The sequence below is a fragment of the Lolium rigidum genome, chromosome 4 (genome assembly GCF_022539505.1).
Source record: "Lolium rigidum isolate FL_2022 chromosome 4, APGP_CSIRO_Lrig_0.1, whole genome shotgun sequence".
NCBI classification, from domain to species: Eukaryota; Viridiplantae; Streptophyta; class Magnoliopsida; order Poales; family Poaceae; genus Lolium; species Lolium rigidum.
This window is the reverse complement of record NC_061511.1, coordinates 62,415,865-62,428,014: the sequence shown is the minus strand read 5'-3', so window position 1 is coordinate 62,428,014 and position 12,150 is coordinate 62,415,865.

Below are 12,150 nucleotides of genomic sequence, written 5' to 3'. Positions count from 1 at the left end.
GTGCATGACATGGCATAATTTAGGGTTCTTCTCCACTTTAAACGACAAGGCAAGTACTGAGCTAGATGCAGGGAGCATGGAGGGAGCTAATGATCACGAAAAGAAAGGGGTTTAGGCAAGAAACCGTCGTGTAATAGGCTGTAACACTAATCTGGAATAATGCCTGCAAGGTGTTCGATCATATGGCCGCAAGAACTTTTTTGATGATTTTTGGAAATCTTTTTGGTACATCTCACACATATTAATTATAGGTTAGTTTGGTGGTGGTGGGGTAAAGTAGTGAAGAAAATATTTTGGTGACATATGACCATCATTATCATATGTGTGAAGATTTTGAGATTTCTTTTGGTTTGATTCTTGTTTCAAAGATGCAATTGTGTTAGTTTATCATATTTAAGTATTCTACAAGCAAGAAAGCAAGCAATTATAGCCTAGGGTGAAGATTTGCAATTTGGCATAATGTGTATGTAAGGGAGAAATAGATTTTTTCTCATTTTCTTCTTTTCTTCTCAAATTAGGGTTTGATGATCTTGGTTTAGGGTTTAATAGCAATTGATCATCATACTCACACTCATCATGGCAATTGCACAAAAGAAAAACACTCAAATGCATGAAACTATATGTGGCACTATATGCATATAAAAAGTTTTTGTTTGTTGCAAATTTTGAGTAATTGAATCTCTCACTTGATTTTATTATTGTTGAAACTTGGGATGTTACAGCTTATCATATTTAACCTGGCCCCACCGGATGTGTTTTTTTATGTACCAAATTTGCCCTTGGGTGAAAAAATACTACTTCTTTGATTAATAAGTATTGATCAATGTAGACCATCCAATTTTGCTAACTGGACGGTTGATGTTTTCTTATCCCTACCGTAAAAAGCCTCTTATACCCAATATTGCGATTTGAACCACTCACTACAGTTTGAACAATTCTAGCTAGTAGTTTTATCTTCAGTGAGTAGTCACTACGGTACAAAACGAGGCCTGAAATGGCTGAACTACCTTGGCAAATATTTGTTTGAACAATTCTAGCTATTAGTTTTATCTTCAGTGAGTAGTCACCATGCTTTGTTGATTTTTTTTTTGGTATCTCGTTTGGCAAAAAAAAAGCCCAAGTAATACAATATCTTTGGTCCTCAAGCCATTTACAACTGAGTTTCATAACCGAAATCAACATCAAATATGCACTAGCAGATCTAATCACATGCAGACAAGAAAGCACATCTAGCAGATCTAAAAAAAAAGAGCAAATCTTTGTGCATACATATATGTGGAGCCCATAGGTGTTGACCGGGACGGTCACCACCGCCGATCACAAGGATCATTGTTGTTGTCAACCATGGTGTTATCGAGTTCACCTAACCCGTAGATGTAGAAGATACATATTTGGTGAAAAAGAATTCGAACGCAGACTAGCAGTCGAGCCGAGACCTCCCCAAAAAACTTATCGTCCGTCTCCCTATGCAACAGCTCATGGACAGAGTATCGGAGGTTTACTCTCCAAGACTGATGGACGGGAAGCCTTTAGAGCAGCGTAGCGAAAGGACCTTGGTTGCTTGAGAGACTAATGGAGTGGAGAGATCTCTACATCTATTATGTATCTCGTCTCCTGTATAGGCTGACAGGTGGAGGCACAGAGCTGAACAAACCGTCATGCGGTGGAAGACATGGCACGAGTCGAAAATGCTCCTAAGCTGTCCCCAAGCAGGCATTGTAGATGGACCTTTGAGGTTTCATAATTTGTAGAACTGTAGGCTACATGGGCTGCCTACATGTAATGCATCCCGTATAAATAGAACATAATATCTTTCTGCTAAATGCAAGGCCAATTGAAAGGCACTAGAAAAAATATATATACATAAAATGAACTAAAAAAAGGTCTTGCTGGTCCGATAGTCAGAGAGTCGCGTCACTGTTCTCGATATTGGTCTGATATTGGTCTGATATTGGTCTGATATTGGAGGCGGCTCGAGAGCAGTGCATTGAGTACGTAAGAGGCCTCAGCGTTCGTAGTTTCGATATTTCTGTAACCCCATATGTAACATATTTTATAAATAAATATACATAAAATGAACTAAAAAGTGCAGCCATACCAAAGAATTGCACACTTACGCATTTACAAGTTTGTATGAATGTTCACGCGTCGGGGTCATGCGCATTGTAAGATCACCATACCAAGTTTTCATGTGATGTTCAACATTGTTGAATGCGAGGAATAATAGGAAGTCGACGAAGGAGAGTAAGGTAAGGAAGGGAGTGAAGTGACCTAGCAAACTTGGTTAGGGAAGTGGATGTACAACCTAGCCATCAAGGTTTAAGTCCCGAGGGACGCAGATTTGGGTTCTTTTAGTTCCAAGAAAAATCATTGTAGGGGCTTTCCCTACCGTATTCTTGTAAAAAAAGGTGAGGAAGGCGAGCAACGTGAGGATTGCAAGGAAGGTGAGGAACAACCCTTCGAAACTATTGTTGTCTCGGGAAGAAGCAATATTACGGAGGTTGAGCAAGTACACCTAACAAAAATCCAACCTCCCACAGATACGTATGTTCTGATGCTTTTTGTGATGCACTTCACCAATACCAATATTGTTAGTAACACTATGGTACATTTCTTTGCGAATCTATGAATTATTTTGCGGAGGTCCGCCAAACACCCGCAAGGTGTGATATTCTCGAAGAGGGTGGCTAGTGGGATCATGTTTTTATCACAGTTTTGTAGAACGACAGACCAACTTCGGTGATATCTTTCTGGCCCAACATAGGTGGAGTTGGAGCCGAAGGCAAAGCCATCTAGAAAATTTTGGTGTTATGGAGTCCACTGGAGAGTCGCGGCACTACTCTCGAGCCGCCTCCAATATCGGGTCTACCTATGCGAAGGTCTGGTCCATGACACGTCCCTGCTGATTTGTTGGGAGGCGTGAGTAAGAGAACCTAGTCCGATAGTCAGGCATGTCCTCATATTGCGTCTTCGGCATATGAAAGAGCTCACGATACGCGCGCTGGCGCTCCTGCTCCATGTGCAACCCCACTCAGATCGCTTCACCTTTTTCAACATGATGGGCATAGGAGCGTTTCGAGGCTAGAGCCGCTTTGCCGCTTTATCGCCTGGGTTATAGACATGGGACCCTTGGTGGTTGTCTTTAGGTCACTGAGCGCTAGGACTATCACCGCGATGACGGCTAGCATTGCAGATTCGCTAGAGATGGAGCCTACCGAGTCTCCGCCTGAATCATATTCATGGATGGCTAACATTGAGTCTTCACTCTTGTCGACTCTGCTGGTCACAACGAGGGTGTTGGTGTTAGAGGAGGCATGGCCATCGAGGAAGCTATCCACGTCTGGGTCCTGCAGCCCGGTGATCTCACAGGAGTCGCTGAAGCCGACGAAAACGCTGATGCGCCCGATCATCATCGGTGAGATGCATGCAAAGGATGCCGACACAGAGTTGCAGCTGCAACGAGAGACGAAGACATAGTTACAAATCTAGAACCTCATCACCGACCGAGGAAAGTGATCTAGCTAGTAACATGACTGCATATGCTATTTTCCCCACGGTGGACGCCAACTGTTGAGGTTTTCTGGAGACATATTCTATAGATGGTGGAGGTGACAGAGACCGGAGACTCATGGGACGAGATTGGATCATTGATGTGCCCAGGTTTGGCCTTTCTCAGCGGAGTACTCTTGCCTGATTATATTGCTTAGATCGATGACAAGGGAGCCAAAGGTGGAGGTCAAGACTAATGCTAGCATCTGATCATAATGAATCTAAGGATTGTGACCTCTAACAAAGCCTTATATAGACAACTTGGCTAGGGTTAACAGGATATGTGCCAAGTCGGTTAGGATCCAAGTCAACAACTTCACCGCAAAGTCTCCAACTATGCTTTAGATTCATCTTCATGTCATCCGACTAGGCCTTCGAGTCAGCCTAATCCCTTTGTACGTATGCCCACCAAGAAGGCGACCATGAGATGTCACATGCCAGCCTAGTGTGGTGATCCGACTCGGCTCCTTGGGCCTACATATTCGTTATTTCCTCGTCATCCAACGCGTGGGCGACAACTCCTACAAGCTATAGCTTCTGGAAGATTCCCTCAACCACCAGGTTAACCAAGTTCCGCAATTGCGTCGCGTCGTGCCTCCTACTGTAGAGGTTCTCGCAGACCTGCCAGCACTTGTATCAGCACCACCTGAACATGTTCAAGTGCTCCAGACTAGATTGTACCAACATGGCGGGGACACAAGCACGAGAGTGTGAGTCCAGTGGACGGGCCAGCTGGAGATGTTGGCGGCATGGGAGGACTAGTAGGAGCTCCTGCACGGCTTCTGGAGGACCCATTTTGGGGACAAGCTCTCTCTCAAAACACTACAAGAGAATTGGCATGTAGAGACGTTATTTTAGTCCAGTAGAGAGACTTAAATTGCTCCTACGTAGTTATAGAGGCACTTTCCATATTGTCTCGAAACTGTCCCTACGGGCGGTGTCTCTACGTGGTAAGGACAATAGTAATAATGTCTTTACATTTTAGAAGACATAAAAGAGGCATTATATTGTGTCTCTAGAGTAAATAAATGTAAAGAAACCATGTGATTACGACTTATTCCATCAACCATCTCACCCTTTCACAAGTATATGTTGATATTTGGAACAAATTTCTAATTAGTATTGCCCACCATGACCCAAATAAAGAACAAACATCTCTACAGAACAAGCAAAATGCCTCAAACATTGCCTCTAGATAAAAATTAAAGACATACGACGAAGTGTCTCACGGGTTGCCTCTTGATAACTTATTTGTGACACTTTGGAGTGTCTCATAAGTTGTATATAGAATGAAAATTGCAACCCCTTACCAAAATGTCTCAACTAACATCCCTACATATGAGACTATTTCTGAAGTGTCTCAAAATGTGCCACTACAACATACAAAGTGTCTCAATGTGATTTTTAAAGAGGCAAATTAGTAATTGTCTCTAGTAAAATATCTCTATGTAAGGTTTTTATTGTAGTGAAAGGGGGAGATTTTCATGACCTGTGATACTACGGGCACCAAGTCAACACCCGGTGCTACCACGACTGGACCAATCAACATCGTCGCTCCTGATGTGATGTTGTTACGCCGATGAAGCGAGCCCGGAAGCCCAACCCGTGCTACATGTGAGCCGGCCCAAGTATCCTTGGCCAGAGTGACATTGAGCTACTTAAGTGCAACACCCTGTTGGTAACCTAGTGTGAAAGATGTGAAGAGTGACACAGACTCTCCTCTATCCCCTTGTTTCTCACTTCCCCAAGTCCTGTAATCCTAGACTACTTGTTTTGAATTTGTATGTGAGATAATTGTGGGATCGTGACATATAGCTAGTAGTTTTATCTAGGGATGGCAATGGGGCACCGTTCCCCGCAAACCCGTGGGCAATTCATCTATTAGGGAATGGGTATGGGCAACTTTCATCCCCGTAAGTCAAAAATGGGGATGGGGATTAAAAGGTCTCCCCATCCCCGCTCCCCGCTATCCCCCGTTATAAATTTATATACATGTAATGATATATTTTTATATGAAAAATGTTATAATATTGTGTCTGATGTAGTATATTTTAATATTATTAAACATGTGATACTAATATGTTGTCATTTTATCTCGTACATATTAAAAAGTTGCTTATTTATATGTGCAAAATATGTAAGATCATACAACGATAAGATCATTTGAATTTTGCTTCTTAATGGGGAACCCGGTCCCCGCTCCGAACCCGGTGGGGATGGGGATGGGAAAAAAGTCTCCCCGATTACTAAATGGGGATAGGGATGAGATGGCACTCCCCAGTGGGGAGCAGATCCTTATAGGGTGTGAAGTTTTTTTCGAGAGAGAATCAACCTATAGTTGGATAGTTAGGAGGGAAGTGGCACCCCTAACAAACCAGAGTTTAAATATTCTTCAGTATGAAGCGACATTCGCGTATGAAGCGACATTCGCGTCGACAGCGAGGCATCCGTGCTGACTTCATCAATCTCAAGACCCACCAGATTAGTTTCTTGGACCCAGTCTCTTGGAGGTGCTCATAGAGGTAGAGTGTGCGTGCGTTCATAGTGTTGAGACAGTGTATGTACGTATACCTGAGCATTTGTGTTTGTATTATACATGTTTTGCAATTTGAAAATTTGTATCCCGTGCGCTATTTTCTCGTTCCGAAAAAAACCAATCAGTAAAATATCATTTCTTCTAATAGATCGAAGGGCTAGCTATAATTAAAAAAAATGAAACGGTGTCTAGGAGGAACTAGAACACTATTGATATAGTAGAAACGGGACTTGGCGTGACAAATCCAAAATTCGTCCCTGGTAGGGATTGAACTCTGGTCGTTAGGATGCGCCACTGCGAACCTAACCACTGGGCTAAGCCCACATCATCGGGCTAGCTATAATTAAAGGGAAAGAAATATCACTCTGAGGTGTGAGGTTGTCTTAGGAAAGAAATGGTTCTCGTCTCTCTAGATATGCATTGCCTTGGACAGCATACTTGTCTTCGAAACAAAATCGTTTGTGTTTCCTTACATATAAATTTCCCGCCTAGATATTAAAAATGTCCAAATATTACACAATACGTTGGCTATAAAACGAGACCTCCTCCCCGCTCACTCTCTCACACAGTCACACACACCACCATTTGTTAGAACTTCTTGGTTTAGTGCCATGGTTCGTAGCGGGAAAACCAAGCTTCAATTCATCGTGGACCGCAAGGAGCGCAAGAGGACGCTGGAGAAGCGCCTCCCGAATCTGTTGAAGAAAACCAGGGAGTTCGCCGTCCTCTGCGACGTCCCCACCAGCCTCGTCGTGTACTGTCCCGGCGAGGACCACCCGGTGGTCTGGCCTTCGCCGGATGTGGCCGCCGACCTGCTGCGCCGGTACAATGAGTTGGGGGACTCGCAGAGGCTCAAGCATAGGCTAGACGGCGCGGAATTCATCGGGAAGTTGGTGGACAAGGCGAAGGCGGAGCTGTCCACTGTCCAGCGCGAGATACGCGGCAAGGAGATGGACCTCCTCCTCGGCGACTTCTTCGCCGGCCGCCGCGGGAGCTTCGACGACATGTCACCGGAGGTCTCCGCCGCCCTCGAGTCGACGGTGGAGAAGAAACTCCGGACCGTCCAGGCGCGCCTCCAGGAGCTCCATGGTGGTGCCGTCCTGCCACCCCTTCCCACGCAGCTGGTGCAGCCACCGCCTCTCCTGCAGGACGACGTCCAATTCCCTCAGGCGCTTGACGCCAGCGACGGCAGCGGCCTGCCTACCAGGGAGGAGCTTCAAGGTGTCTTCATGAAGTCTGGGATATTTACCGCACCGCAGCCCAGCCCTTCCGTGGACGATATCGTGTAGATCGGGGGCTGCCCTAGCTATCTTACCTTCCGATCCTGCTCCTACATCTGGGGCAGAGTGATCATTCGCTTGGTTTTCTTAACGATATTGCTATTTCTCAGGCGCCTGAGATTTAAATCTCAGTCGATTATGTAACCGTTGGATCTGGATGTCAAGATTCGTGCTCTTTTTTGTCTTTGTCGTGTTCTAGGCAGCGACCTGGTTACTTTTTTTTTAGCCAAGCTCCAACCATTTATTCAACAATTGGAACAATGTTTACAGGAAAATTTAACCCTTCTGGAGGAGTACCAAACCAAACATGGCGACCCACAGGTAGGGTAGTAGCTAACCTAGCTAATTTGTGAGCGTCGACATTGAAACGCCTGCCCTCGTGGCAGAAGCTCGTCCTCCCTCGACTCGATCTTAGCCATAGCTTCCGTCTCTTGGAGAATGTGGCTGAACAGCCCCAGGTTCTTCCCCTGTCGCAATCCGTGCACCACCTCCAAACAGTCGGACGTGACCATGGTGGCGCCCATGTTCAGATCGATGGCTAGAGAAACTCCTTCCTGGCATGCAAGGGCCTCCAAACAACTTGGATGGGTGATGCCCTCGAAGACCACTGCAGACGCACCCTGGAAGACGCCACTGCGGGAGCGGCACACGGCACCAACCACACCCTGTTGCTGCGACCTCGCCACTGCGCCATCCACATTAACTTTGCACATGTCAGCAGGCGGTGGTAGCCAACCCCTCACCTACTCGATAGCGGACCTGCCCTTCTTCTCTTTCGGCTTCGAAGACGTGCTCCCCAAGTTACGGAGGATGGAGTCTATAAAGGCATGTGTCGCCGCCGGACTCTGCTGAATATCTTCATGGATCAGCTTCCTCCTAGCGTGCCAGATTGATCAGAGAGTGACGATCATCCTCGTCAAATCATCGTGGTCCATTGATTCAAACATAGAGAATAGCCACTGCCTGGCAGACGGCTCGATAGACAAACTGACATGTTCTAGTATGACTGGGGTTGAGAGAGCCCATATGCACCTTGACATGGTGCAATCAATCAAAGAGTGACGCCAAGAATCCTCCATACCACAGATCGAGCAGGCTGGAGACGGTGTCATACCCCTATGATGTCTGATATCCCCCGTAGGTAATGAGCATTGAGCCAAACGCCAAAGAAACACTCTAACTTTTGAGGGAACAGAGCACTACCAAAGTTTAGTCCAGAACTTCCCCTCTGAAACCGCATTCGCAGATCCTGGCCGTTCCTCAATCCAGTCCTTCCTCGTGCGTTTCACATTCACAAGACCACGATATGCTGAACGAACTGAGAAAATGCCTGACTTCTCGAAGTGCCGCGCCAATAATCATCTTGAGTCCGTGTGCACAACGGAATACCTTGGATTATCTCCGCATCCATAGGCAAAGAACTCATTAGTTTTGTCCATACGTGTATGGGTTTGTGAGTCTCATCTGGGCCTTTTGTTTTCTCATGTCCATACATCTAGGCTTCGTTTCCAATCTAATGGGCTTTTCATTTTAGTTGTATCTCCTTTTCTGTGGAAGCGGGCTTTCTTGTACAGAATGTGTTGTATTTTAAAGGTGATTTGGGTAGATGTTTTGATACACTCCTATAAATAAAGCATAGTCTTTCTTTGTTGTTTTCTTATCATCTAATTTGTTAATATGTTTCTTATTTTCTAATATTTATTCTTATTGTTTTCTTTTTGCCCAATGTCTAACTAAGCCGTTGGAAGGATTTTTGTTTACTTTGGAGCACAACCTTTAGTCTATTTTCTGATAATGTATAGCCGATTAGTCTGCATGACCGCTGTCCACCTTTGTAGAAGAAAAAAAAAACAGTGTGCAACTAAAAATCATCTATACTCCAAGAGAGAACCACGATTCAGTTACATATGTTGTGTAACTAGAGGATACTTATTACACATGGTGTGCAACTACAAAGAGATAGAAGAACGTGGGATTAAAATCGTATGAGTTACATGAATAGTGTCGACATAGGTAGTTGTACATGAGTTGCAAATGAGTATTTTGTAATTGCACAAGGGTAGCAATATGATTTCTCAGGTTTTTTTTGTAGATGCACACGTGTTGCCACCGAGGAAAAATTTCCCGTGTCGTTGGGTTGCGTCAGGGTGCATAGTAAGCTCGGGAGTTGCACATGAGTTGCGACTGAGATTGTACCAGTTATACGAATGCTGCAACTGGTTGTCCATGTTACACATTGGTTGCAACTATTATTTATCTCAATTACACATGGATTGCAACTATTTTTTTCCAATTGGACATGGGTTATAACTGAAAATTTTCAAGTTGCACATAGGTTGCAACTAAGATTTTGCTGGTACCATATGGGTTGCAACTGAGATTTCACACTGAGACATGGGTTGCAACTGAGATTTTCCCAGCTACACATGAGTTTCAACTGAGTTTATTCGAGTTGTACGTACATTTCAACTGAGATTTTCCAGTTGCATCCTATTTGCAACTATAAAAAAATCTAGTTGCAAATGGGATATAACTGCGATTTCACAGTTGTACATGTGTTGCAACTGAATTTTTTTAGTTACACGACCGGCTGTAGCTAAGCAAAAACTAATTGCCCCGCCCCTATTTTTTTGGGTATGAACCACCAAATGGCTAACTGTTCTTACACTCTTTCAAGTAATTGATCAGCCAAAAGAAACCAACGCGAATGATTGCAAAGTTGGCAGTCTAGTAGATCGGGTAGCCCCAGCTTGGACCTTAAACAGTACAAGGACAGACCGGCCCACCTTACTCCAGAAAAATGTAAAGAAACTCACTGCCCATGCAGTAACATAGAAAATAGTCGAGGGGTTTCGTGATTACAATGCTCGGTGAGTCGGTCTACTGAGATTTTTAATCACAGTCACCTGAGCTCCAGGCATCCCCTTTTCTTAAACATCGGTGCCGTCGGAGTGGTCGTTTGGTTTCCATCGAGTTGTCTAGTTCGACCTGTAGCATCAGTACTCCTTGTTCAGTAGCATCAGAATTTTCTAATTTACTTAATGCATGGGTTTCTCTCATTCTTCAATTGTACGAAGTACTGTACTCCTTTTCATATGATTAATTAATGGAATAAATATATTGTTGTCAAAATAGACTGGCGCGGTGGCGCCCGACCATCTTCATTAACTATCAGTTTTCTATTTAATATATCTTACGTGTTTTGTTCATACGGCTGTTCTTCAACGTTTCAAATATGTGACATACTGCCATGCATTTGTGGGTGAAATTGTTCGTACACGATACTTCCTTTTACATGGACTCGTGGGACGGTTCGTTGGTTCTTTCAGGTGCCACCTCTCAGGTCTGGAGCGCAGAGAGAGGGAGGGGTTTGGGTTTCGATGGTTTATGTTGGGAAATTTGGGTATCCTGTGAGAGGGTATTTCGGTGAGACAACTAGGCTAAGTCAACTTCACATTTAACATTACATGAATCTTATCCATTTATCTCTTTAATGTTTAGTACTACCTCCGGTCGGTAATAATAGACGTGGGCATGCACTAATCAACATGCATGCCACTGAACTACTCCGCGTCGATTAAAAACGACCAGAGGAGTATATACTGGTTGAATACATGTGCATTGCTACAGCCTCGTTAAATTTTGTTTTGCCTCAAATGTAGACAGTAATGCATATAGAAAAGTCTAAGACGTAAATGATGTGTTGTTTCTTCCTATGCAGCCCGAGGACTAATTTCAAACATGCAAAATTATCATGAACAATATGGGAAAATTAATCATAAATTAGGCCATTCCATCTTTTGTGATGATATCATACAAATATAAAATTTGATATGGTCTTTGCATGTTAGAATTACATGTTTGATATTATAAAACATGCATAAATGGTTAATATGAAACTTGGTAAAGATTTTCGGTGCAACCAACATCATAAAACACTAAGGAATAGGTAAAAATCTTTTTTCTCTCAAATGCCCAAGAGCTTTTGTTAGCGGAATAAACCTTCTCATTTAACATCTTAACCCAGGAACAACATAGTTGACATTTATGTGATGCAAACGATGAGAGACAAGAAAGGACGCAAAATTAATGTTTTAGAGCAGTAACTTTGACATAGAGCAATACACAACTGGTATGTAGTATGCTTTGGAATAATCAAATTAGTTGGTTTCCTTTTCATAAAGGAAAACATAAAATAATTTTATTGAATGGATCTCAAGTGCAGTTCAACAGTAACATAGTGCACACTGATCTACTTGGGTCGTAACTTCACGGAGGTACTTCCAAACCAATTATCTTATGAATTACCAATGGTTCAGTTCATGCCCAAATTTCTGTAGTATCAAAACCATACATTCATGATCCACTGAAATGAGGGAAAGACATTAATTGGTGGATATATCTGTTATATAGATAGCATGCATATATTTCAAGATACTACTCAGTTAGCAGCTACAAAAATATTGATCTAAGATGATTATGGTCCTCACAAACATGATCACTAGAGCAATATAAGGTTATCATTTCATTGTAAAAAAATTCTTCTAGAGAAACAATAATTTTCTTTCTCTAAAGGAAAGACAACATACTATTTCCTCAATTTGAAAAGCCAGGTACACATGTGCATAAGTGTCTTGCCTCAACTCAGCAAATTGACTATCGGAAGTCTAGTCATCTTAATTTCTTGTCTGGATAAGGAATTCCAATGACAGCCTTAGATATTTACGGACTTTAGTGGACATTTAGAGGTCTGCAATGTTTAGTGGATAACTGGGCAATGGCGAA